Consider the following 27,803-nt stretch of genomic DNA (forward strand, 5'->3'; position numbering starts at 1 on the left):
TGCAATACATTCACAAGTCTTCCTAGCCCGCTGATCTCTGTCTAGTTGGAAATTATTGACTTGTGCAATAGCATGCAGTGCAAATAAGAATGCTCAGTTTGCTGGGAGTTGAAGCACACAAAAACTCTGTTCACTTTTGAAGGATATTCGGAGTCGGCACTCATTTTGTGATTAATAAAAAAATGTATATATATATTTTTTTATATATATTTGTAATAAATGACAATTACAACAATACTGAATGAACAATGCACACTTATTTTAGCTTAATATAATACATAAATAAAATCAATTTAGTCTCAAATAAATAATGAAACATTTTCAATTTGGTTTAAACAATGCAAAAACACTGTGTTGGAGAAGAAAGTAAAAGTGCAATATGCGCCATATAAAAAAGGCTAACGTTTACCTTCCTTGCTCAGAACATGAGAACATATGAAAGCTGGTGGTTCCTTTTAACATGAGTCTTCAATATTCCCAGTTAAGAAGTTTTAGGTTGTAGTTATTATAGGAATTATAGGACTATTTCTCTCTATACCATTTGTATTTCATAGACCTTTGACTATTGGATGTTCTTATAGGCACTATAGTATTGCCAGCCTAATCTCTGGAGTTGATGGGCTTGAAGTCATAAACAGCGCTGTGCTTCAAGGATTGCTAAGAGCTGCTGTTTGAATGAATACTTACGAGCCTGCTGCTGCCTACCACCGCTCAGTCCGACTGCTCTATCAAATATCAAATCATAGACTTAATTATAACATAATAAACACACAGAAATACGAGCCTTTGGTCATTAATGTAGTCAAATCCGGAAACTATCATTTCTAAAACAAAATGTTTATTCTTTCAGTGAAATATGGAACCGTTCCGTATTTTATCGAACAGGTGGCAACCCAAGTCTAAATATTACTGTTACATTGCACAACCTTCAATGTTATGTCATAATTATGTAAAGTTCTGGTAAATTAGTTACGGTCTTTGTTAGGAATAAATGGCCTTTCAACAGTTTGCAACGAGCCAGGCGGCCCAAGCTGCTGCATATACCCTGACTCTGCTTGCACTGAACGCAAGAGAAGTGACACAATTTCCCTAGTTAATATTGCCAGCTAACATTAATTTATTTTAACTACATATACTGGTTTAATTTTTTTAACTTGTGTATTGATTTTCAGAAAGGCATTGATGTTTATGGTTATGTACATTATTGCAACGATTGTGCTTTTCACGAATGCGCTTTTGTTAAATCATCACCTGTTTGGAGAAGTTGAAGTAGGCTGTGATTCGATGATAAATTAACAGGCACCGCATTGATTATATGCCATGCAGAACAAGCTAGTTAACCTAGTAATATCATCAACCATGTGTAGTTAACTACTGATTATGTGAAGATTTTGATTTTAGATTTTTTTGAGTTTTTTTACAAGATAAGTTTAATGCCAATTAGCAACTTACCTTGGCTCCATGCAGTCACAAGGTCTTTTTGAKGCTGCACTCGCGTAACAGGTGGTTAGCCTYCCACGCAGTCTCCTCGTGGATTGCAATGTAATCAGCGTCCAAAAAGGCCGATTACCGATTGTTATGAAAACTTGAAATCGGCCCTAATTATCGGTCAACCTCTAATGAGAATGCATGTTTAGGTAATGAGTGTTGCGTAGTTTGCCATTGAAAAACTGTACTGAGCTCTGTCAGAGATTCAGTAACCCAACACATTTTTAAACTGTCATTTGTTAATCCCAAATTACTTGTATAAAGCTAAAATCACTAAATACTCAAATCATAGGACGAAAATACCCTTTATTTCACTATACGTATTAGTACTGTAATTATGTACATGTATTTTTTGGGACTTAAGTGTAACAAAGTTACCTAAAAAAAATAGAAATAAAAGTAATCTATGTATGGTCTTTACATTGGTGTATTAGGACGTGAATATGTGTGGTTGTAAGATGTTTTTTTTCTGGCTTGAATGGGATCATATGGCCAAATGGCATGACATGATATGCCTATAAAGTATCTAAATATGTGAGATATGGACCAAAAACTATCTTGGGATTTCAAACAACTCTATACYTAAGTGTGAAAATGGGTACACATGTCAAAATGGGGGATATCCTCATTTAAGTGGCGGGGATGCTCCTTGCTGAAACACAAACTCGAGATTGTGGCTTTAAGTAAATTTGTATTTGTATTTATTATGGATCCCCATTAGCCAAGGCATCAGCTACTCTTCCTGGGGTCCAGCAACATTAAGGCAGTTTATACAATTTTAAAAACATTACAATACATTCACAGACCGTGTGCCCTCAGGCCCCTACTCCACCACTACCACATATATACAGTACAAAATCCATGTGTACGCGTGTCTGTATAGTGCGTATGCTATCGTGTGTGTGTGTGTATGCATGTGTCTGTGCCTATGTTTGTGTTGCTTCACAGTCCCCACTGTTCCATAAGGTGTTTTTTCTTCTTCTCTGTTTTAAAAAATAAAAACATTTCACTGGTGTTTTATAGACCCCATATTTCTTGACACACCCTACTTAATACTAGAGAAGCCTGACCTCTCCATCCGGTTCTGAGCCAATTACCAGTCATTTTGACTTCAAAATTCAAACAGTCTAATTACATTTAAAGGGCAATTCCACCACTTTTTTTTTTACATTTTCATTATTTCCAGCACAATACCAGTGTCTACTAATGTGAAAACAGTGCATTTCTACGCTTTGTAGAAAAAAATAAAGTTACAAAGTTCTATCCGATGATATCAGCAAAAGTTTTTAATTTTTTTTCAAATGGTGAGCTTCGCGGTGATGTGGGGAGCAAGAAAATAACCCTCCCTCTGGCCAGAAACTTGCGTCAGGCTTTGAAAATCACTTTTTTATTTGTGTCCTACTCAGTGATGTGACAGAAACATTTTGTAGGACCTTATCTTTTTAAAGCTGCAATGTAACTTTTTGGGCGACCCAGCCATTTCACATAGAAATGTGAGTTATAGATCTGTCATTCTCAGGGATGGCAGGTAGCCTAGTGGTTAGAGTGTTGGACTAGTAGCTGAAAGGTTGCAAGATCGAATCCCCGAGCTGACAAGGTAAAAGTCTGTTGTTCTGCCCCTGAACAAGGCATTTAACCCACTGTTCCTAGGCCGTCATTGAAAATAAGAATTTGTTCTTAACTGACTTGCATAGTTAAATTTAAGGTAAAAAAAGAATTTGAAAGTAAGTCTAAGAAGCGGTAGATCTGTTCTGTGTGCTCTATTTCTGTACTTCCCGATGAGTTTTTGTGTCTTACTTTGTTTTGTACACCAGCTTCAAACAGTTGAGAATACATGTTTGGTTATGGAAAATATATTTCACAGCGGTTTAGATGGTACAAGGATTCTCAACACGACGTGCTTGTTTTGTGAAACTGAAATAAGGCAAACTATGTGAATTTTAGCAACCAGGAAATGGCATATGTAGACGCTGGTTTGGTGCTGGAGTTAATGACTGAGGTTGAAACGTGATGGGGCATTAAAAAGGGCAATTCCAAGTATTTATTTGCACAGTGATTTGAGCTGCAACAATTAACGTCACCAATCACTTATCGCAGGCATTTTGCTGATATGTCATTACGATAAGTAGCCTATACTAGAGAATGTTAAGTTTGAAATGAAATGTGTTTGCTAATATGGGTGATTGTTAACACTAGAACACTAGAACCTCCTGGCCTTGAGAATCTTGTCGGGTGTCCCATTTATTTATTTTACTGTTATTTTACCAGGTAAGTTGACTGAGAACACATTCTCATTTGCAGCAACGACCTGGGGAATAGTTACAGGGGAGAGGAGGGGGATGAATGAGCCAATTATAAACTGGGGATTATTAGGTGACCGTGATGGTTTTAGGGCCAGATTGGGAATTTAGCCAGGACACCGGGGTTAACACCCCTACTCTTACGATAAGTGCCATGGGATCTTTAATGACCTCAGAGAGTCAGGACACCCGTTTAACGTCCCATCCGAAAGACGGCACCCTACACAGGGCAGTGTCCCCAATCACTGCCCTGGGGCATTGGGATATTTTTTTTTAGACCAGAGGAAAGAGTGCCTCCTACTGGCCCTCCAACACCACTTCCAGCAGCATCTGGTCTCCCATCCAGGGACTGACCAGGACCGACCCTGCTTAGCTTCAGAAGCAAGCCAACAGTGGTATGCAGGGTGGTATGCTGCTGGCTAGCATATTTAGCATACGCATCAGATGCATATCAACCAGTAAGGTGCGCACATTTAAGCACCAAGACTTGATAAATAGTGCATAAACAATTGTAAATCATGAATTTTACAAAATATTAATGGATATATATCCATGTAAAAATATAACAATGGTTATTTGTTTAGAGTCAAGGATAGGTTTTGTATAATTCTACAAAGTCCTAATGAAAAATGTAGGCCTAAAGCCAATTTTCAACACTTCCAGCCAATGAAGCACCAACATTCTAACAATCTAATAAATACGTTTCACATATGCTATCGGAAGAATAATAATTTGGTTGTGTTTTTTATAAAGGACTTAGGTAGCATTAGAAAACTATAAAACAATTATTTCTAAGAATATAATAGCATTTCCATTAGTTTGTTAATCTAGGCTATAAGTAAAAATGAAAAATCACTAGTTCAAGTCCATTATAAAGTCCATTATAATTTATCTTGGCAGGTCTAAAGAAACATTGTGTAAATAAGAAAACATATTACAAAAAACAGAATAGTGAATTGTTGCCTCTACATTTGCATTGCTTGCTGTTTGGGGTTTTAGGCTGGGTTTCTGTATAGCACTTTGTGACATCGGCTGATATAAAAAGGGCTTTATAAATACATTTGACAGACAGCGCAGATATTCTTGGAAAAAGTAACATTTGGAAATAGAGCAGCACTTCTTGAATTTTGAGGTATTTGACAAAGATAAGTATCATAGAAACTGCAGAATATGCTCTTTCTGATACTATATACAAATCAAAACGCTTTACCTGCATGTGTTTCTGAAGGATGATTTGATAATGTGATGCTCCTTTTCCTGCATCTGTCAATTACAAGATGCACTCATCTCTTCATGTACAATTTTGAATTTTGTCAATTTAATCTTATTTGTGAAATTAGTTTTTTTTTACCAAATGAAACGTCAGTGGCCATGGGACACTACTACCAGTATTAGTTTAAAGGATAATCCAAAAAGCTGGTGCACATTAATGTTATGAACTTATCATTCTATTTATCGCTATCGCATCAATTCATGCAATTTATAGCGAAATTGCATCACTCTAACAGCGATTTAAAAAAAATGTCTCTATACTCTGGCATTTCAGATCAAATGTTTCATATGAGGTGACCGTATAGAATGTCACCTTTTTATTTTAAGGTATAACATACATATTTGAAGTTATTCATACATAGTGCATTTGGAAAGTATTCAGACCCTTCCCCTTTTCCACATTTTGTTACTTTACAGCCTTATTCTAAAATTGCAGAGATTTTTTTCAAATCCATCTACACACAATACCCCATAATTACAAAGTGAAAACAGGTTCCTAATTTTTTGAAAATGTATAAAAAATAAAAAAAATAGATACCCTCTTTACATAAGTATTCAGACCCGTTGCTATGAGACTCTAAATTTAGTTCGGATGCATCCTGTACCCATTGATCATCCTTGATGTTTCTACAACTTGATTGGAGGTGGACAACAATCACACCTGTCTATATAAGGTCTCAGTTGACAGTGCATGTCAGAGCAAAAACCAAGCCCTGAGGTTGAAGGAATTGTCCGTAGAGCTCCTAGACAGAATTGTGTCGAGGCACAAATCTGGGAAAGGGTACCAAAAAATATCAGCAGCATTGAAGATCTCTAAGAACACAGTGGCCTCATCATTCTTAAATGGAAGAAGTTTCGACACATCAAGACTCCTCCTAGAGCTGGCCACCCGGCCAAACGGAGCAATCGGGGGAGAAGGGCCTTGGTCAGGGAGATGACCAAGAACCTGATGGTCCCTCTGACACAGCTCTAGAGTTCCCCTGTGGAGATGGGAGAACCTTCCGGATGGGAGAACCATCTCTGCAGCACTCCACCAATCAGGCCTTTATGGCAGAGTGGCCAGATGGAAGCCACTCCTCAGTAAAAGGCACTTGACAGCTCTCTTGGAGTTTGCCAAAAGGCACCTAAAGACTGTCAGACCATGATAAACGAGATTCTCTGGTCTGATATAACCAAGATAGAACTCTTTGACCTGAATGCCAAGCGTCACTTTTGGAGGAAACCCTATTGTGAAGCATGGTGATTGCAGCATCATGCTGTGGGGATGTTTTTCAGCAGCAGGGACTGAGACTAGTCAGACTGAAGGGAAAGATGATCGGAGCAAAGTACAGAGAGATCTTTGATGAAAACCTGCACCAGAGCATTCAAGACCTCAGACTGGGGCGACAATTCACCTTCCAACAGGACAACGACCCTAAGCACACAGCCAAGACAACGCAGGAGTGACTTCCGGACAAGTCTCAATGTTCTTGAGTGGCCCAGCCAGAGCCTGGACTTGAACCCGATCGAACATCTCTGGAGAGACCTGAAAATTGCTGTGCAGCAGCATCCAACCTGACCGAGCTGGAGTGGATCTGCATATTAGAATGGGAGAAACTCCCCAAATACAGGTGTGCCATGCTTGTAGCGTCATAACCCAAGAAGACTCGAGGCTGTAATCGCTGCCAAAGGTGCTTTAACAAAGCACTGAGTTAAAGGTCTGAATACGTATGTAAATGTGGTATTTCCGCAAAATCTTTAAAAAAAATTGGGCAACATTTTTTTTGTTGCTTTGTAATTATGGGGTATTGTGTGTAGATTGAGGAAAAATAACTATTTAATCCATTTTAGAATAAGGCTGTAACTAGTGATGCACTGGTATGACATTTTTGGCCAATACTGATATCTGACATTTTCCTCGACAAAAAAACCCAATACCGATAACCGATATTTAACATTTTAGCGGCCTTTTAAGTATTCTAGTACATTTAAATAGTTAACACACTCACACACGGATGCAGTGGTCTAAGGCATGAGTGCAAGAGTTGTCACTACAGTCCCTGGTTCGAATCCAGGCTTTATCACACATAGCAAAACATCTGTTTCAGTAGCTAGCTAACTATATAGCTAGGTGTCATCATCTAAAATAACCCTAATTTATGAGACAGTTCTTATTTTATTAATGGGGGTTCGGACCCATCTATGTGAAGCTTGCCACAATAAGGATTAGCCACAATAGTGGACTTTGCGGTTAGCCTTCAAAATAAAAGTATGGCATAATTCTACTATTTGTATTAATTTGCATTACTGTCAATGGCGTACTTTTATTTTGAAGGTAAACCGCAAATTCCACTATTGTGCCTAATCCTTATTGTGGCTAGCTTCACAACCCGGTCCGGTCGAGGCTCACTAGCCAGATGAAGCTAGCTGGTTGCTTATAACGTTAGCTTTGGGCAACAGGGTTAGGTAGCTGGCTAGCTATTTATTTTCATGAACTGAAGTAAAATTTCAGTAGGCGAACAACAAGTGGCAACCTAGCTAATACTTACTCACAAGGATTGCTAAATCATTGCTAAGAATAATGAAAATGACTGCAGTTTCTACTTGTCATTGTTTTCAGGCTGGTTGTATTGGTGCTAACTAGGTACCATGCTAAAGCTAGCTACCCCAGAAGTTTTGCTTTTTTACCAACACTGTATTGTAAACGCATCGTTCGTCGCCGGTGTTTGCTTGTTTTCAGACCTTTTTGTACAGCTTTGACAGTGCTACTGTATATTTTTTGACACGGAAAGACCCAAACGGCATTCCATATTATGTAAGTTGTGAAGCTAATAGCAGTGCTGCTATTACTGTGTAAATCCGGTAGGGCAACATCTGAAAAATAGGGCACTTGGTAGTGTGTACCGGTGCTCGACCAGTTGTCGGCGAAAGCCAACATCACCCACGACAGAACGTTTGATTGTCAAGGGCAATGAATTCAATTATCTTGGCGTTAATGGATTTCGCCTTCGAGTTGTCTCGCTGAAGTMTTCTTCATCTTTCAAATGACTGCTCGACTTGTGAACTGCTCAATCCACACAGCAGACATTGTGGGCTAGGTTAGGAATGCTGTGTTGCACGTGTAGTGCAAAACTTAACGCGGCGTCATTACGTCATGTTGCTACGTTATATAGGTATACACGTCAGCTTTGACATCGGTTTTGCACATCGGCGTTCAACTAGACATTGTCCGATACCGATGTTGGCATTCTTTGATAATATAGTTCGATTACGATATGTTCACCGATATGTCGTGCATCCCTAGCTGTAACATAGCAAAATGTGGAAAAAGTCAAGTGCTCTGAATGCTTCCCGAAAGCACTGTATCTGATTTATAAATGAAAGCACTTTATATATCTAGTCCCCCCCATTTGACAATGTCATAAGTATTAAGACAAATTTCACTTATAGTGTATTAAAGTAGCCAAAAGTTTAGTATTTGGTTCCATATTCCTTGCACACAATCGCTACATCAAGCTTGTGACTCTACACACTTGTTGGATGCATTTACAGCTTGTTTTGGTTGTTTCAGGTTATGTTTTGGCCAATAGGAAGTGAATGGTGAATAATGTATTGTCATTTTGGAGTCACTTTTATTGTAAGTAAGAATACAATATGTTTGAACCTACATGAATGTGAATGCTACCATGATTATGAATGAATTGTGAATGATGATGAGAGGGACATGAGAGACAAAGGAATCTCCCATATTATTGGTAATGGTGAGAATTTAGCATGCTTTGTTGAAGCCTCTAACTTTCTCACTGATCATTATTCATGATTCATGATTCATTCATGATTTGTTTTGTCATGGCATTATCAGGATTTTTTGTTGTCACGTACACCGGATAGGTGCAGTGAAATGTTGTTTTTACTCGGTCAGCCATAGTAGTACAGTGCCCTGTGAGCAATTTCGTGTTAAGTGCATTGCTCAAGGGCACAAAGAGATTTTTGACTTTGTCGGCGCAGGTTTTCAAACCAGCGACCTTTCGCTCTAACCGCTAGGCTACCTATTGAGCAAAACATAACACAACCAAAACAAACTGCAAATGCATCCAACAAGTTTGTTGAGTCACAAGTTTGATGTAGTCATTGCGTACTAGGTATATGTGACCAAATACTCAACTTTTGACTACTTTGGTAAACTATATAAGTTAAATTTGTCCAAATACATAATCAAATAGGGAGCTAAATCTATAAAGCGCTTTCTTTTCTAAATGGTAAATCAGATAAAATGATTTAGTTGTATTCACACTGCACAAACAAATCAGCAAACCGCACTAGGGCTAACCCCATTTAGTCGATTGGTTTGGTCAATCAAGATTCTTTTTTTGTTGTCAAGCAATCGCAAATATACATCAACTCAGCAAAAAAATGACACGTCCTCTCACTGTCAACTGCATTTATTTTCAGAAAACTTATATTATATTTATATGAACATAACAAGATTCAACAACTGAGACATAAACTGAACAAGTTCCACAGACATTTGACTAACAGAAATGGAATAATGTGTCCCTGAACACTGGGAGGGTCAAAATCAAAAGTAACAGTCAGTATCTGGTGTGGCCACCAGCTGCATTAAGTACTGCAGTGCATCTCCTCCTCATTGACTGCACCAGATTTGCCAGTTCTTGCTGTGAGATGTTACCCCACTCTTCCACCAAGGCACCTGCAAGTTCCCAGACATTTCTGGGGGGATTGGCCCTAGCCCTCACCCTCCGATCCAACAGGTCCCAGACGTGCTCAATTGGATTGAGATCCGGGCTCTTCGCTGGCCATGGCAGAACACTGACATTCCTGTCTTGCAGGAAACCACGCACAGAACGAGCAGTATGGCTGGTGGCATTGTCATTCTGGAGGGTCATGTCAGGATGAGCCTGCAGGAAGGGTATCACATGAGGGAGGATGATGTCTTCCTTATAACGCACAGTGTTGAGATTGCCTGCAATGACGACAACCTCAGTCCGAAGATGCTGTGACACACCGCCCCATACCATGACGGACCCTCCACCTCCAAATCGATCCTGCTCCAGAGTACAGGCCTCGGGTTAACGCTCATTCCTTCGACGATAAACACGAATCCGACCATCACCCCTGGTGAGACAAAACCGCGACTCGTCAGTGAAGAGCAGTTTGTCAGTCTGTCTGGTCCAGCGACGGTGGGTTTGTGCCCATAGACGACGTTGTTGCCGGTGATGTCTGGTGAGGACCTGCCTTAGAACAGGCCTACAAGACCTCAGTCCAGCCTCTCCCAGCCCATTGCGGACAGTCTGAGCACTGATGGAGGGATTGTGCGTTCCTGGTGTAACTCGGGCAGTTGTTGCCGTGCTGTACCGATCCTGTGCAGGTGTTGTTACACGTGGTCTGCCACTGCGAGGACGATCAGCTGTCCGTCCTGTCTCCCTGTAGCACTGTCTTAGGCCCCTCACAGTACGGACATTGCAATTCATTGCCCTGGCCACATCTGCGGTTCTCATGCCTCCGTGCAGCATGTCTAACACGGAACCCAAACCGGCTGTGCGCGTGCGCTATCGTGCATACATTTATTTTGCCCCCCCACACCAAACGCGATCACAACACGCAGGTTAAAATATCAAAACAAACTCTGAACCAATGACATTCATTTGGGGACAGGTCGAAAAGCATTAAACATGTATGGCAATTTAGCTAGCTAGCTTGCACTTGCTAGCTAACGTTAATTTGTCCTATTTAGCTAGCTTGCTGTTGCTAGCTCATTTGTCCTGGTATATAAACATTGAGTTGTTATTTTACCTGAAATGCACAAGGACCTCTACTCCGACAATTAATCCACACATAAAACGGCCAACCGAATCGTTTCTAGTCATCTCTCCTCCTTCCAGGCATTTTCATCTTTGAACTTATATGGTGATCGCATCTAAACTTTCATAGTATTACCACAACAACCGGCAACAAAGTTTGTCTTTCAATCACCCACGTGGGTATAACCAATGAGATGGCACGTGGTTACCTGCTTCTATAAACCAATGAGGAGATGACTTTCAGTGCGATCTGCGTCAGAAATAGGAACAACTTCTATTTTAGCCCTTGGCATCGCAGACGCTCGTTGGTGCAATAATTGAATAACATGGATTTCTACATTTATTTTGCAACGCTCGCGCACGCGACGTGTCCGGTCTGGTCAGCATGTTAGGCACGTTCACGCAGATGAGCAGGGACCCTGGGCATCTTTCTTTGGTGTTTTTCAGAGTCAGTAGAAAGGCCTCTTTAGTGTCCTAAGTTTTCATAACTGTGACCTTAATTGCCTACCGTCTGTAAGCTGTTAGTGTCTTAGCGACCGTTCCACAGGTGCATGTTCATTAATTGTTTGTGGTTCATTGAACAAGCATTGTGTTTAAACCCTTTACAATGAAGATCTGTGAAGTTATTTGGATTTTTACGAATTATCTTTGAAAGACAGGGTCCTGAAAAAGGGACGTTTCTTTTTTTGCTGAGTTTATGTACAGTGCCAGTCAAAAGTTTAGACTCAGCTACTCGTTCAAGGGTTTTTTAATGTTTTTTATTCTACAATATAGATTAATAGTGAAGACATCAAAACTATGAAATAACACGTATGGAATTATGTAGTAACCAAAAAGTGTTATACAAATCAAAATATATCTTTGATTTGAGATTCTTCAAAGTAGCCAGCCTTTGCCTTGATGACAGCTTTGCACACTTTTGGCATTCTCTCAACCAGCTTCACATGGAATGCTTTTCTTGAAGGAGTTCTCACACTTATGCTGAGCACTTGTTTGCTGCTTTTCCTTCACTCTGCAGTCCAACTCATCCCAAACCATCTCATTTGGGTTGCGGTCGGGTGATTGTGGAGGCCAGGTCATCTGATGCAGCGCTCCATCACTCTCCTTGGTCAAATAGCCCTTACACAGCCTGGAGGTGTGTTGGGTTATTGTCCTATTGAAAAACAAATGATAGTGGGATTAAGCGCAAACCAGATGGGGAGACATTTCGCTGCAGAATGCTGCGGTAGCCATGTCGGTTAAGTGTGCCTTGATTTCTAAATACATCACTGACAGTGTCACCAGCAAAGCACCATCACACGCCCTCAATGTTTCACGGTGGGAAGCACAAATGCTGAGATCATCCGTTCACCTACTCTGCGTCTCACAAAGACTTGGCTATTGGAACCAATAATCTCACATTTGGACTCATCAGACCAAAGGACAGATTTCCACTGGTGTAATGTCCATTGCTCGTGTTTCTTGGTCCAAGCAAGTCTTCTTCTTATTTGTGTCCTTTAGTAATGGTTTCTTTGCAGCAATTCGACCATGAAGGCCTGATTTTACACAGTCTCCTCTAAACAGTTTGTGTCAACTTGAACTATGTGAAGCATTTATTTGGGCTGCAATCTGAGGTGCAGGTAACTCTAATGAATTTATACTCTGCAGCTGAGGTTTGTCTGGGTCTTCCTTTCCTGTGGCGGTACTCGTGAGAGCCAGTTTCATCATAGCGCTTGATTGTTTTTGCGACTGCACTTGAAGAAATTTTCAAAGTTCTTGACATTTTCCACATTGACTGACCTTCATGTCTTAAAGTAATGATGGACTAACATTTCTCTTTGCTTAATTGAGCTGTTCTTGCTATAATATGGACTTAGCCCAATTTGGTAAAAGACCATCTTCTGTATACCACCCCTACCTTGTCACAACACAACTGACTGGCTCAAACGCATTAAGAAGGAAAGAAATTCCTCAAATTTACTTTTAACAAGGCACACCTGTTAATTGAAATGCATTCCAGGTGACTACCTCATGAAGCTGGTTGAGAGAATGCCAGTGTGCAAAGCTGTCATCAAGGCAAAGGGTGGCTGTTTGAAGAATCTCAAATATAAAATATATTTTGATTAAACACTTTTGTTTACATGATTCCATATGTGTTATTATATAGTTTTGATGTCTTCAATGTTGAATATAGTAAAAATAAAGAAAACCCCTTGAATGAGTAGGTGTTCCAAAACTTTTGACTGGTAGTGTATATCAAAAATCTATTTCTTTCTGGTGCTCCCTTAAATTCTGTTTGGTGCTCAATGTTTTAAGTTTGTCTGTTTGTGAGAGAGAGATTGGTGTTTGTGTTTTATGAGAGTGAGGGAGACAGAGCGAGTGTGTGAGGAGTGGAGGGATGTCTGTGTTAACTGAGGTGTTTTCACCTTACTGACACAATGACATGCAGATAACTTTGCATGTGTACCACAGGAGGTTTGTAGCACCTTAATTGGGTAGGACAGGCTTGTGGTAATGCCTGGAGCGGAATTAGTGGATTGTAATCAAACATATGGTTTCTATGTGTATGATGGCATTCCATTTGCGCCGTTCTAGACATTATGAGCCATAATCCCTTCAGCAGCCTCCACTGATGTATATTTCTTCCTCCCAATCCTCCAGCCAAGTCACAGTTAGGCCTTTGCAAATATTAGCAAATCAGCCATTCTATTATACGCTGAACAGTGTGTTAAATTCACACTTCTACTACATAGAATTTAAGTGACAGGTTTTTGGAGAATGTTTAGAAAGTGTGAACAAGCATCCGGGTGACGGGGTGAATAGGATGCTAGGCCACAGATTTTTGTTCTACTGTGGTGTCGCAATATTACTCTATCATGATACTTGGCCCGGTATCGTTTGTCAAATGTTGGTATCGTGACAAGCATACGTCTTAATATTATCTTCTAGTTATAATTATAACTAATAGTTAATAATTATAACTAATAGTTAACTAATAATTAATAGTCTCATCTATTAACTAAATGCAATATATTAGCTTCCAAAAGGTAAGTAGGGGTACACAACATGACAAATTATGTGGACACCTGCTCGTCAAATATCTAATTCCAAATTCATGGGCAGTTAATATGGATTTGGTACCCATCTTTGCTTCTATAACAGACTCCACTCTTCTGGGAAGGCTTTCTACTAAATGTTGGAACGTTGCTGTGGGGATTTGCTTCCATTCAGCCACAAGCATTAGTGAGGTCGGACACTGATGTTTGGCCAGTTTTTCCACATCGATCTCGACCAACCTTTCTGTATGGACCTCGAATTGTGCACGTGGGCATTGTCATGCTGAAACAGGAAAGAGCCTTCCCCAAACTGTTGCCACAAAGTTGGAAGCACAGAATCATCTAGAATGTAATTGTAGCGTTAAGATTTCCCTTGGAACTAAGGGGCCTAGCCCGAACCATGAAAACAAGTCCCAGACCATTATTCCTCCTCCACCAAACTTTACAGTTGGCACTATGCATTGGGGCAGGTAGTGTTCTCCTGGCATCTGCCGAACCCAGATTTGTCCGTCGGACTGCCAGATATTGAAGCGTGATTTATCCCTCCACTGCGTTTCCACTGCTCCAGAGTCCAATGGCGGTGAGCTTTCCACCACTCCAGCCGACGCTTGGCATTGCGCATGGTGATCTTGTGCGGCTGCTCGGCCATGGAATCCTATTTCATGAAGCTCCCAACAAAATGTTATTGTGTTGACATTGCTTCCAGAGGCAGTTTGGAACTCGGTAGTTAACAGACGATTTTTACTCGCTTCAGCACTCGGCGGTCCCGTTCTTTGAGCTTGTGTGGCCTACCACTTCACGGCTGAGCAGTTTTTGCTCCTAGATGTTTCCACTCCACAATAACAGCACATACAGTTGACCGGGGCAGCTCTAGCAGGCCAGAAATTTGACGAACTGATTTGTTGGAAAGGTGGCATCATAAGAAGGTGCCACGTTGAGTCACTGAGCTCTTCAGTAAGGCCATTCTACCTACAATGTTTGTCTGTGGAGAGTGCATGGCTGTGAGCTCGATTTTATACACCTGTCAGCAATGGGTGTGGCTGAAATAGCTGAATCCACTAATTTGAAGGGGTGTCCACATACTTTTGTATATATAGTGTATATCTAGCTGTCCATAAACATGGAATGGTTTGACCTGCGCTTTGTAAATACCCAGAGTGCATTGAGTGAATGTTTTGAAAAAGATCTTGTTTCCTTTCTAAACATGGCAATGCAAAGAGGACTCGGACCACAAAATAGGTGAAGTGAGCTGGCAAAAGAGTTGTTTCATTTACATTACATTTAAGTCATTTAGCAGACGCTCTTATCCAGAGCGACTTACAAATTGGATCCTCATTCGAAGGAAAGGGCAGTGTGAATACAAAGAGAACTGAGTTTGTTTGCTTTTTTTTACCCCAGAGTTCACTTTAAAGAGGACTGAGATCTGTTCTTTTGAAGGGGACTATTTATGAAAACACCCTTTAGAGCATAAACCAATGACTGTAACCACACTCTTTGTCATTGGACATGCCTTAATTTGTTTTCCGTTAATCAACAAAAAGCATGCAAGTTTGTCTCATTGCAACCCATCTTTGTTTGAGCACCATAGACAACCGCTGGGGCAGAATACATTTTATGCTGTGCTTTTCTGTTCCTCTTAACCATGCATTATTTCACCCTTCAAGAACTAGGCCAGCTGCTTAGATACKATGTGCTGCTCAGGACAATAGGCCTCTCTCTTCCTGTTATTTCACCTGGTGTAAAACGTGTGCTCATATCCCTTTTCATGTTATTTCAGTGGTTTATAAATTTGGACTGAACTTCGGGCTTACTGGACAGTTTAATTACATCACTTTGCTAAGTGCAGATGGTTTGCGAGTAAGCATTTTTCTGCAAGACAGAGGTCTTGAATCGGCTTTTTCCAACTCTTATTGGGACTATTTCTCTGTCGCATGATTTTATAGATCTGTGTGCTTGGCATGGCAGAATTCCTCCTAGTCTGCGTCACTCTTAATTTCTACCATCCCAAGTTGCCCCATCTCCATGTCTTGCTTTCATACATTGGGCATTGCGAGTGTACCCATAGGAACAAAGCAGAAAGTAAAATCTTGGTTAAAAAATACAGGTTAAGACGAGGTTTCTAATATCCCATAACTCTTTGCAAAAATGGGACCAACGTTGCTAGTTAACAACGGCGCTGGTCCCAGGAATTTGTTTATTTTCTAATGCTTTCGCATGGACTTATTACGTTATCTTAACCAAGCTTTTCCTAAATTCGGTTCTGGGGACCCCAAGGGATGCACATTTTGGTTTTTGCCTTAGCACCCCACAGCTAATTCAAAAAATCAACTCATCAAGCTTTGATTATTTGAATCAGCTGTGTAGTGCCAGGGCAAAAACATAAACGTGAACTCCGTGGGGTGCCCAGGACCGAGTTTAGGAAACGCTATCTTAAACTGTCTTAATCCATCAATATGTGCTGTGATTTGTTGATTCAACTCAACTGACATTACAAAAAATAGATTCTATTGCATGAGCAACATCAGTTAACATTCTAAATTACCATGGAATTGATTGCATCATAATACCAGGAAGCCGTTGCGAGTGTAGCCTACCCATGAGTTTACCAGTTAAATTGCCAGGGTTAGAGGTTCTAAGCCCATTCTACTCATCATTTTTGACAACACCTTGCTTGTTTCATAGAGCTGAGCGATTAAACGGAATTTAGGTTATTTTTCAGTTTACAAACAACTATTTGACTGTCGGTTCAATTAATAATTAATTTAATTTCGTTCGTCTTAAAGCCTGACTCTAAAATGGATTCAATACCTTTCCCTCATCAATCTAAACACAATACCCAATAATGACAAAGCGAAAACAGGTTTTTACAGATTTTTACAAATGTTATTAAAAATAAAAAACGGATACCTTATTTATATGAGTATTCAGACCCTTTGCTATGAGACTCGAAATTGAGCTCAGGTGTATCCTGTTTCCATTGGTCATCCAATCAAGTTGTAGAAACATCTCATGGGGTCCACCTGCGGTATATTCAATTGATTGGACATGATTTGGAAAGGCACACACCTGTTTGTATAGGTCCAACAGTTGACAGTGAATGTCAGAGCAAAAAACAATCCCTGAGGTTGATGGAATTGTGTCGAGGCACAGATCTGGGGAAGGGTACCAAAGAAAGTCTGCAGCATTGGTCCCCAAGAACAGTGGCCTCCATCATTCTTAAATGGAAGTAGTTTGGAACCACCAAGACTCTTCCAAGAGCTGGCTGCCTGCCCGGCCAAACTGAGCAGTTGGGGGAGAAGGGCCGTAGTCAGGGAGGTGACCAAGAACCCAATGGTTACTCTGACAGAGCTCCAGTGTTCCTCTGTGGTGATGGGAGAACCTTCCAGAAGGACAACCATCTCTGCAGCACTCCACCAATCAGGCCTTTATGGTAGAGTGGCCAGACAGAAGCCACTCCTCAGTAAAAGGCACATGACAGCATGCTTGGAGTTTGCCAACGGGCACCTAAAGAACTCTGAGCATGAGAAACAAGATTCTTTGGTCTGATGAAACCAAGATTGAACTCTTGGGGCTGAATGCCAAGCGTCACGTGTGGAGGAAATCTGGCACGATCCCTACGGTAAAGCATGGTGGTGGCAGCAGCATCATGCTGTGGGCATGTTTTTCAGTGGCAGGGACTGGGAGATAAGTCAGGATCGAGGGAAAGATGAACAGAGCAAAGTACAGTGATCCTTGATGGAAACCTGCTCCAGTGCGCTCAGGACCTCAGACTAGGGCCAAGGTTCACCTTCCAACAGGACAACGACCCTAAGCACACTGCCAAGTCAACGCAGGAGTGGGACAAGTCTCAATGTTCTTGAGTAGCACAGCCCGGACTTGAACATCTCTGGACAGGCCTGAAAATAGATGTGCAGCGATGCTCCCCATCCAACCTGACAGAGCTTGAGAGGATCTGCAGAGAAGAATGAAAGTCCCCAAATACTGGTGTGCCAAGCTTGTAGCGTCAAACGCATGAAGACTTGAGGCTGTAATCGCTGCCAAAGGTGCTTCAACATAGTACTGAGTAAAGGGTCTGAATATGTATGTAAATGTTGTTGCAAAAAAATCTAAAGAGTTTAGGGTTTTGTCTATGTGGTTTTGTGTGTAGATTAAGGCGGAAAAAAGGCTGTAACGTGGAAAAAGTCAGGGGGTCTGAATACTTTCCGAATGCACTGTATATCAGATCAAGCCCAAACTATGCGATGTAGTAAGAATTTGTAGTTTCCAACAAGCCAATCTACATAGTTAGTGCAGAAAACATGGTAATTACAGTTGAAGTCTCCATATTTCTCCAAAAAGTACGATCTTTGTCCCCATGTGCAGAGCAGTGGCTTCTTCCTTGCTGAGCGGCCTTTCAGGTTATGTCGATATAGGACTCGTTTTACTGTGGATATAGATATTTTTGTACCGGTTTCCTCCAGCATTTTCACAAGGTCCTTTGCTGTTGTTCTGGGATTGATTTGCACTTTTTGCACCAAAGTACGTTCATCTCTAGGAGACAGAACGCTTCTCCTTCCTGAGTGGTATGACGGCTGAGTGGCCCCATGGTGTTTATACTTGCATACTATTGTTTGTACAGAGGAACGTGGTACCTTCTGGCGTTTGGAAATTGCTCCCAAGGATGAACCAGACTTGTGGAGGTCTACACTTGTTTTTGAGGTCATGGCTGATTTTCCTTTGAGTTTCCCATGATGTCAAGCAAAGAAGCACTGAGTTTGAAGGTAGGCCTTGAAATACATCCACAGGTACACCTCCAATTGACTCAAATCAGAAGTTTCTGACGCCATGACATCATTTTCTGAAATTTTCCAAGCTMTTTAAATGCACAGTTAGCTTAGTGTATGTAAACTTCTGACCCACTGGAATTGTGATACAGTGAATTACAAGTGAAATAATCTGCCTGTAAACAATTGTTGGAAAACTTACTTGTGTCATGCACAAAGTAGATGCCCTAACCGACTTGCCCAAACTATAGTTTGTTAACAAGAAATTTGTGGAGTGGTTGAAAAAAAAAGGAGTTTTAATGATTCCAACCTAAGTGTATGTAAACTTCCAACTTCAACTGTAACTACTATGACCATAATCCATTGCTCACCTACTTGGCCGGTCTGTGTGGTGCAGACATGGAGAGGGAGACAAAAGACGAGAAGAGATTGAAGAACGCGCAATCAAGAGCGGTTCCTTTGTGAGGTATCTCTATGTCCCTCAAACTCAACTCTGGACCTTGAAGCCAGTTCCACTGCTTTTTAAAAAACACTTAGACCTGAGACACCAGATGAACAAATATGTAAAAGATTTGACTTGAGTTACAGTTCATGTAGGGAAATCAGTCAATTGAAAGATATTAATTAGGTCCTAATCTAGCGATTTCACATGACTGGGAATAGAGATATACATCTGTTGGTCACAGATCCTTTTTTTATTATTATTACCATTTTTAAGGTATGGATGTGGATCAGAAAACCAGTCAGTATCTGGTGTGACCACCATTTGCCTCATGGGGCACGACACAGCTCCTTCGCGTAGAGTTGATCAAGCTGTTGATTGTGTAATGTTATCCCACTCTTTTTCAGTGGCTGTATTTGAAGTTACTGGATATTGGCAGGAACTGAAACACGTTGTCGTACACGTCAACCTAGAGCATCCCAAACATGCTCAATGGGTGACATGTCTGGTAAGCATGCAGCCCATGGAAGAACTGGGACATTTTCAGCTTCCAGGAATTGTGTACAGATCATTGTAACATGGAGCCATACATTATCATGCTGAAAAATGAGGTGATGGCGGCAGATGAATGGCATGACAATGGGTCTCAGGATCTCGTAACGGTATCTCTGTAAATTCAATTTGCCATAGATAAAATGTAATTGTGTTTGATGTCGGTAGCTTATGCCTGCCCATACCATAACACCACCGCCACCATGGGGTACTCTGTTCACAACGTTGACATCAACAAACCACTTTCCCACTCGACGCCATCTGCGCGATACAGTTGAAACCGCGATTAATCTGTAAAGAGCACACTTCTCCAACGTGCCAGTGGCCATTTGAAGGTGAGCATTTGCCTACTGAAGTCGGTTACGATGCCAAACTGCTGTCAGGTCAAGATCTTGTTGAGGACAACAAGCACACAGATGATCTTTCCTGAGACGGTTTCTGACAGTGTGAGTAGAAATTCTTTGGTTTTGCAAACCCAGTTCCATCAGCTGTCCCCTTGGCTGATCTCAAATGATCCCGCAGGTGAAGAAGCCGGACGTGGAGGTCCTGGGCTGGCGTTGTTACACATGGTCTGCGATTGTGAGGCCGGTTGAATATACTGCCAAACTCTCTAAAACGATGTTGGGAGGAGGCTTACGGTAGATAAATGAACATTAAGTTCTCTGGCAACATCTCTGTTGAATATTSATACAGTCAGCATGCCACATGCAGGCTCCCTCAAAACTTGATACATCTGTGGCATTGTGTTGTGTGACAAAATTGCACATTTTAGTGGCCTTTTACAGAACAGAAAACCAGCAGGTTCCGGACCTCGTAGGGTAAGAGTTGCGTTCCCCTGGTCTAAGTGATTGATAGTTGGTATTCAGCAGTCATAAAAGTATGCCTTATTTACTTTAAAGGCCTATTAAGATAGTGATTTCTTTCACACTGCGTAGACAGCAGCTCTATAAAGATGAGATGATACATTGGAATGAAATTATAAAGTCATCAAATAAAACTAATGTAAACTATACACATCTGAAATATTTTATTAAAGTAATGTGAATAAATGGTTAATAAGTGATGAGCAGTAATGGGCAGTCACTACCATCATGGGACTTGTATTAATTGTTTTATTCTGTGTTACAGCTGGTTGAGAGAATGCCAAGTGTGCAAAGCTATCATCACGGCAAAGGGTGGCTACTTTGAAGAATTTCAATATAAATAATATTTGGATTTGTTTAACACTTTTTTTGGTTACAACAGGATTCCGTATGTTTTATTTCATTGTAGAATAATATTGAAACTATGTAGAAAATAGTAAAAATATGGAAAAACCCTTGAATGATTAGGTGTGTCCACACTTTTGACTGGTACCGTATATTAATATATACATAAAAGTTACGGTTATGATGGTTATTTTATTTTCATGATGGTCTTCATCCAGAAATCAGTTATACGGTAATTGTGCCAGCCCAAATAGTTGCTCACCATTTTTCTCCTTTGTGTGACTTTGACTCTCTTAATATGACTTGTACAATGATGGTACAGTATTATTGTCCCGTAGTACATGTCTCATAAGTCCTGATTTAAAAGCGAAGTAATTAGAAGAGTTTGTGGTAGTTCCTCACGGGTGTCGACCAACTGCTGCTTTTCACCAAAGGGAAATAAAAATCATGTCATTAAACATTCCCAAATCTTACAACAGCCGTGGCAGCCTACATGCAGTGCATGACTGGCGGTGATGTCAGTGATTAGAAACTGATAGTAGCTGATTAAGTCGGTGAATTCATTAAAGATTATGAGATGATTGAAAGTATATTTGAGTCAATTTATCCTCTCCTCCTGCACAGGCGAGTATTTAAAGTGGCTTGCTGTACCAGGATTTTACCGTGTCTCTGGCACACAGGCTGTCTTTCTAAGTCTCACAGCATCTGTTAGGTTCATGTACTAAAACACTGGCCAACCTTATCCCCTTATCAGTGATTCCCATGTCAAAGCAAGAGGTTCAATGAAAGCCGGGTCTCATCTGGGCTTGAGACTCGTAAAATGCCCTTCTCCTCATCTAGAATACACATCGTTCCCAGCTGCCAAACGGTTGAGCCGTCTCCGAGTTCATCAGCTGGAAAAATCCTGACAGCTGGAATATTGTGAAGATCAACAGTACCGGCGAGTTTTCCAGGACGATGAACCACCCGCTCGGAACATAGGGTTCTACTCCGATCCATAAACGTAACTTTTCACTTGGCTAACAAGGGTAGCAAAGGCTAGGGGGGTCGAAATCCACAAGTTCTCTAATACAGTGATATTGGGGGAAATTATTTTTTTGACAGCAATAATGATGTTMATATTGTAACCTGGCTTAATTGGTTATTTCAAATCCATAAGGGATAGAGGAACCATGGTGTTAGTGGGGGGAAAAGTGGCAGATCAATGTATTTGTCCAACCCCTCTAGCCTAAGGTAAACCTTTTTCACCTAGCAAGGAACAACCACACTGCCTTGCTCATAAACCTTTTTATTGTGCAATTTCTCCAGCGGTAACTCATACGTTCTCTCTGGAAATTGGGTCTGTTTGTCATTTAATAGAAATTGCTGAAAGCAAGCTGCCCAATTCCCAGGGTGTTGAAAAAGAAAACGAGCAAGAAAGGGAAATTAGCAGTTTGGGGAAAGGATGGATTTAGTCTGCCAGCTGGTGCATGAGTTTGAGATCCTGAAGCTGGCACCAGTCCCTGTCCACTTGATGGAGATGTAAAAGACTATTGTCCATTAAGCGTACTAAATACATTTCTCGGTTGACCCCCCCCCCCCCCCATCATTAGCTAATCTTTCTTATGGATCGCAGTGTCTGATGTTTTGCCACGGGGGCGGCATATTTTTCACCGCGCTTAAACAAATTGCTTTATGGAAGGGCATCACAAGAACCTTGTCTGGCTAATTTGTCTTCCGTGAGCTTGACTCCCTCATACATAATCATCCTAGTGCTTAGAAATATAGGCTAATGTAGTGAAATCCTTATTGAGTTGGCTTATTGTTCCTGGCTGAAACTCAAACTAGGGTATATTGACCTGCGATCCAAATGTACAGTGCATTCGGAAAGTATTCAGACCCCTTGACTTTTCCCACATTTTGTTACGTTATGGCCTTATTCTAAAATTGATTTAAATCCTTTTTTTTTTTTTTACCTCATCAGTCTACACACAATACCCCATAATGACAAAGCAAAAACAGATTTTTAGATTTTTTTGCAGAACAAAATGGAAATATCACATTTAGATAAGTATTCAGACCCTTTACTCAGTACTTTGTTGAAGCACCTTTGGCAGCGATTACAGGCTCGAGTCTCTTCTTGAGTATGACACTACAAGCTTGGCACACATGTATTTGTGGAGTTTCTCCCATTCTTCTCTGCAGATCCTCTCAACCTCTGTCAGGTTGGATGGGGAGCGTCAAGTCCGGGCTCTGGCTGGGCTACTCAAGGACATTCAGAGACTTGTCCTGAAGCCACTCCTGCGCTGTTTTGGCTGTGTGGTTAGGGTTGTTGTCCTGTTGGAAGGTGAACCTTCGCCCCAGTCTGAGGTCCTGAGCACTCTGGAGCAGGTTTTCACCTTGGATCTCTCTACTCTGCTCGGTTCATCTTTCCCTCGATCCTGTCTAGTATCCAAGTACTTGCTGTTGAAAAACATCCCCACAGCATGATGCTGCCACCACCATGCTTCACCGTAGGGATGGTGCCAGGTTTCCTCCAGATGTGAGACTTGGTATTTAGGCCAAAGAGTTCAATCTTGGTTTCATCAGACCAGAGAACCTTGTATCTCATGGTCTCATTCCTTTAGGGGCCTTTTTTGGCAAACTCCAAGCGGGCTGTCATGTGCATTTTACTGAAGAATGGCTTCATCTGGCCACTCTACCATAAAGGCCTGATTGGTGGAGTGCTGCAGAGATGGTTGTCATTCTGGATGGTTCTCCCATCTCCACAGAGGAACTCTGTTCTTGGTTTGGCTTGGCGGCCAGGTCTAGAAAGAGTCTTGGTAGTTCCAAACTTCTTCCATTTAAGAATGATGGAGACCGCTGTGTTGTTGGGGACCTTCAATGCTGCAGACCTTATTTGTTAACCTTCCCCAGATTTGTGCCTTGACACAATCCTATCGTTGAGCTCTACGGACAATTCCTTTGACCTCATGGCTTGGTTTTTGCTCTAACATGCACTGTCAACTGTGGGACAGGTGTGTGCCTTTCCAAATCATGTCCAGTCAATTTAATTTACCACAGGTGGACTCCCAAGTTCTGGAAACATTTCAAGGATGATCAATGGAAACAGGATGCACCTGAGCAAAATTTAGTCATAGCAAAGGGTCTCAATTAGAGGTCGACCGATTAATCGGAATGGCTGATTAATTAGGGCCGATTTCACGTTTTCATAACAATCGGAAATTGGTATTTTTGGGCGCCCATTTGCCGCTTTTTAATTTTTTTCCCCCAATTTTTTTTTWATATATTTTTTTTATACCTTTAGTTAATTAGGCAAGTCAGTTAATAACACATTCTTATTTTCAATGACGCCCTAGGAACGGTGGGTTAACTGCCTTGTTCAGTGGCAGAACAACAGATTTTTACCATGTCAGCTCGGGGGATTCAATCTTGCAACCTTACAGTTAACTAGTCCAACGCAATAACGACCTTCCTCTCTCTCGTTGCACTCCACAAGGAGACTGCCTGTTACGCGAATGCAGTAAGCCAAGGTAAGTTGCTAGCTAGCATTAAACTTATTTTATAAAAAAAACAATCAATCATAACCACTAGTTAACTACACATGGTGGTTGATATTACTAGATATTATCTAGCGTGTCCTGCGTTGCATATAATCTGACTGAGCATATAAGTATCTAAGTATCTGACTGAGCGGTGGTAGGCAGAAGCAGGCGCGTAAACATTCATTCAAACAGCACTTTCGTGCATTTTGCCAGCAGCTCTTCGTTGTGCGTCAAGCATTGCACTGTTGACTTCAAGCCTATCAACTCCCGAGATGAGGCTGGTGTAACTGAAGTGAAATGGCTAGCTAGTTAGCGTGCGCTAATAGCGTTTCAAACGTCACTCGCTCTGAGCCTTCTAGTAGTTGTTCCCCTTGCTCTGCATGAGTAACGCTGCTTCGATGGTGGCTGTTGTCGTTGTGTTGCTGGTTCGAGCCCAGGGAGGAGCGAGGAGAGGGACGGAAGCTATACTGMTACACTTGCAATACTAAAGTGCCTATAAGAACATCCAATAGTCAAAMGTTKATGAKATACAAATGGTATAGAGGGAAATAGTCCTATAATTCCTATAATAACTACAACCTAAAACTTCTTACCTGGGAATATTGAAGACTCATGTTAAAAGGAACCACCAGCTTTCATATGTTCTGAGCAAGGAACTGAAACGTTAGCTTTCTTACATAGCACATATTGCACTTTTACTTTCTTCTCCAACACTTTGTTTTTGCATTATTTAAACCAAATTGAAAATGTTTCATTATTTACTTGAGGCTAAATTGATTTTATTGATGTATTATATTAAGTTAAAATAAGTGTGCATTCAGTATTGTTGTAATTGTCATTATTACAAATAAAAATAATAATAATCGGCCGATTTAATCGGTATCGGCTTTTTTGGTCCTCCAATAATCGGTGTCGGCGTTGAAAAATCATAATCGGTCGACTTCTAGTCTGAATACTTATGTAAATAAGGTATTTCTGTTTTGTATTTATTTTTGCAAAAATGTGTAACCTGTTTTCGCTATGGGGTATTGTGTGTAGATTGAGGGAAAAAATAAATGTAATCCATTTTCCAATCAAAATGTATTTGTCACGTGCGCCGAATACAGTGAAATGCTTACTTTTAGACTCTAACCAATAGTGCAAAAAAGGTATTAGGTGAACAATAGGTAGGTAAAGAAATAAAACAACAGTAAAAAGACAGGCTATACACAGTAGCGAGGCCATAAAAGTAGCGAGGCTACATACAGACACCGGTTAGTCAGGCTGATTTGAGGTAGTATGTACATGTAGATATGGTTAAAGTGACTATGCATATATGATGAACAGAGAGTAGCAGTAGCGTAAAAGAGGGGTTGGTCGGTGGTGGGTGGGACAAAATGCAGATAGCCCGGTTAGCCAATGTGCGGGAGCACTGGTTGGTCAGCCCAATTGAGGTAGTATGTACATGTAGATATGGTTAAAGTGACTATGCATATTTGATAAACAGAGAGTAGAAGCAGCGTAAAAAGAGGGGTGGGGTGGGGGGGGCACACAATGCAAATAGTCCGGGTAGCCATTTGATTACCTGTTCAGGAGTCTTATGGCTTGGGGGTAAAAACTGTTGAGAGGCCTTTTTGTTCTAGTCTTGGCACTCCGGTACCGCTTGCCAGAAAAGGCTGTAACGTAACAAAATGTGGAAAAAGTTGAGGGGTCTGAATACTTTCCGAATGGACCTTTAGAACTTTTCTTGTCCTCCTTGCCTATTCAGTTTGCCACTATTCTGTTCCTTCCCATGCTGGTCAAATGGTGTCTCATAGGATCTCTGTCCTTTGCTGTGGGATTATCATGCGGCTATTTTTATGATTGTAATGGTCTGCGTGACCGCTGTCACTCACTAACAGGGACTTTGTCCGACATCAAAGTCCCTATGAAGAGCGCATAGTGAGATTAATTGGGGAGAGTGCTTGGCTTGCACAAGGGCCTTAAAATGCCAGAAGTAAGATAGATGCTTGGTTTCAGGAAGGGGCTACCGTAAACAGGATGTAGTTTATCCGCCTAACCATTTAAAACAATTGTATTTGGAGGCATCTGCCAAGTGTCTAATGGCTGGTAGGGTGCATTAATTACTCAGAGAGAACGGCTGTGAGCTAGGCCTACATCCCCTCCGAATTGGGGGAAGTGGGGCCTTTGAAAGCCATCCCTTTAGACAGCTGGCGATTTTGAAGGTCAAAATACTGCAACATTCCGACTCCAGATGAGGAGTACTGTCATCTAAAATACCTCTATCTAAATAAAAAATAAAAAAATAGCTTAAGCGTTATTGGCATGTTTCAATGTTCCCTGCAGTAATCAAGGGATGTCAAGCCTTGACCTTAGATGATGAGGCTAAATGGGTTCCTGGTTTGTGATAGTTTCAGCAGGCATTTAGGGGAACCACTCCCCTCTCCTGGGGGACAGACACTTCTCTCCCCTTGCAGATATGAGCTGATACCAGTGAAGTCCTGTCTCTAGGAGATGAGCCTTCGAGGGCTTGCAGTAGCAGCAGTGCATAGTCTCTAAGTTTAGCTACCAGCATGCTACATAGGCTAATGACTAGCCACATGTGTTTTATAAAAGTATGAGTAGGGATGTGACTATTTTGGTAATTCTGCAACGTGAAATTCTCATATTTTGAATAGCCTATGTGTTGATTTAGCCAGTCCTCGTTAGATTATTAACAACCGAGGAGAATCCAGTCAACAGTGCTGCTATTGTTGCGTAGCTTGGCATGCTGTGCTTGGCTTCCTCCAAAGTAACTGAAGAGGCCTTTTCTGTCGCCTTCTCATGAAAGGGGGGTTGGGGACAGTAAAAATGCCACAAAGTGGAATGGAACTGCTATCTCTCCGCATGTTTTTCACTGTTATCCTTCTGACCCCACACGTAGAGAACAAAGTCATCAAACAAGGGACCTTGAGATACTTTCCATCGTCTCGTGATAAATCAATATAATTCAGTTATTACCACAGGAACGGCTGGTTTACCACCCTCCCTCTTCTTTGTTTACCTCAGGAATGTCAGAGATGTATCTGCTATTTGGTGCATGCCTTCATTAAGATGATGAGTGTCTCCGAGGACATTCAAACAAAAGTGTCTGGATACTCCTGTTTTTTTGTTTTTTCCTTTGCGACTGATTTCCATCTCCATTACCCCGCAGAAATGTTTTTGCTACGAGGCCAAAACTCCCCCGAAACATCCTGTTGTCTTGTGGCTGCGCTGACCTTTAAAGCCTAATTAGATGTTTTTTTTGTGGTATTGTATAAGCTGAAGCTCAAATTTGTGAGGATGGTTGGGGGCGGGGTGTGTCGGGTAGAGCATTCCTTGAGCTCTCTCTGCGAAAGGGTAAGCGTGTCGGCAGAACAGCGTGAACTCTGAAATGTCAGCCCTCCTCCATCGTCCTCTA

The 27,803-nt window shown here is 41.2% G+C and overlaps 1 protein-coding gene and 1 long non-coding RNA gene across 3 annotated transcripts in view; both read left to right on the forward strand.

The window, feature by feature from the left end:
* LOC139023248 (uncharacterized) overlaps positions 1–27,803 on the forward strand; it is a 288,962-nt gene that overhangs the window by 190,721 nt on the left and 70,438 nt on the right. The gene's annotated exons all lie outside the window — the stretch shown is intronic.
* The window catches only part of btbd7 (BTB (POZ) domain containing 7), a 123,820-nt gene that overhangs the window by 25,579 nt on the left and 70,438 nt on the right, over positions 1–27,803 (forward strand). Inside the window, exon 2 of one of the 2 annotated variants that reach the window (XM_070435975.1) lies at positions 19,057–19,125. The exons of the other annotated variant lie outside the window; for it this stretch is intronic. The gene's annotated coding sequence lies outside the window, so the exon portion shown is untranslated. The remainder of the gene's footprint in view (positions 1–19,056; positions 19,126–27,803) is intronic. 2 annotated transcript variants of the gene reach the window in all.

The sequence above is a fragment of the Salvelinus sp. IW2-2015 genome, linkage group LG28 (genome assembly GCF_002910315.2).
Source record: "Salvelinus sp. IW2-2015 linkage group LG28, ASM291031v2, whole genome shotgun sequence".
Classification (NCBI taxonomy): Eukaryota; Metazoa; Chordata; class Actinopteri; order Salmoniformes; family Salmonidae; genus Salvelinus; species Salvelinus sp. IW2-2015.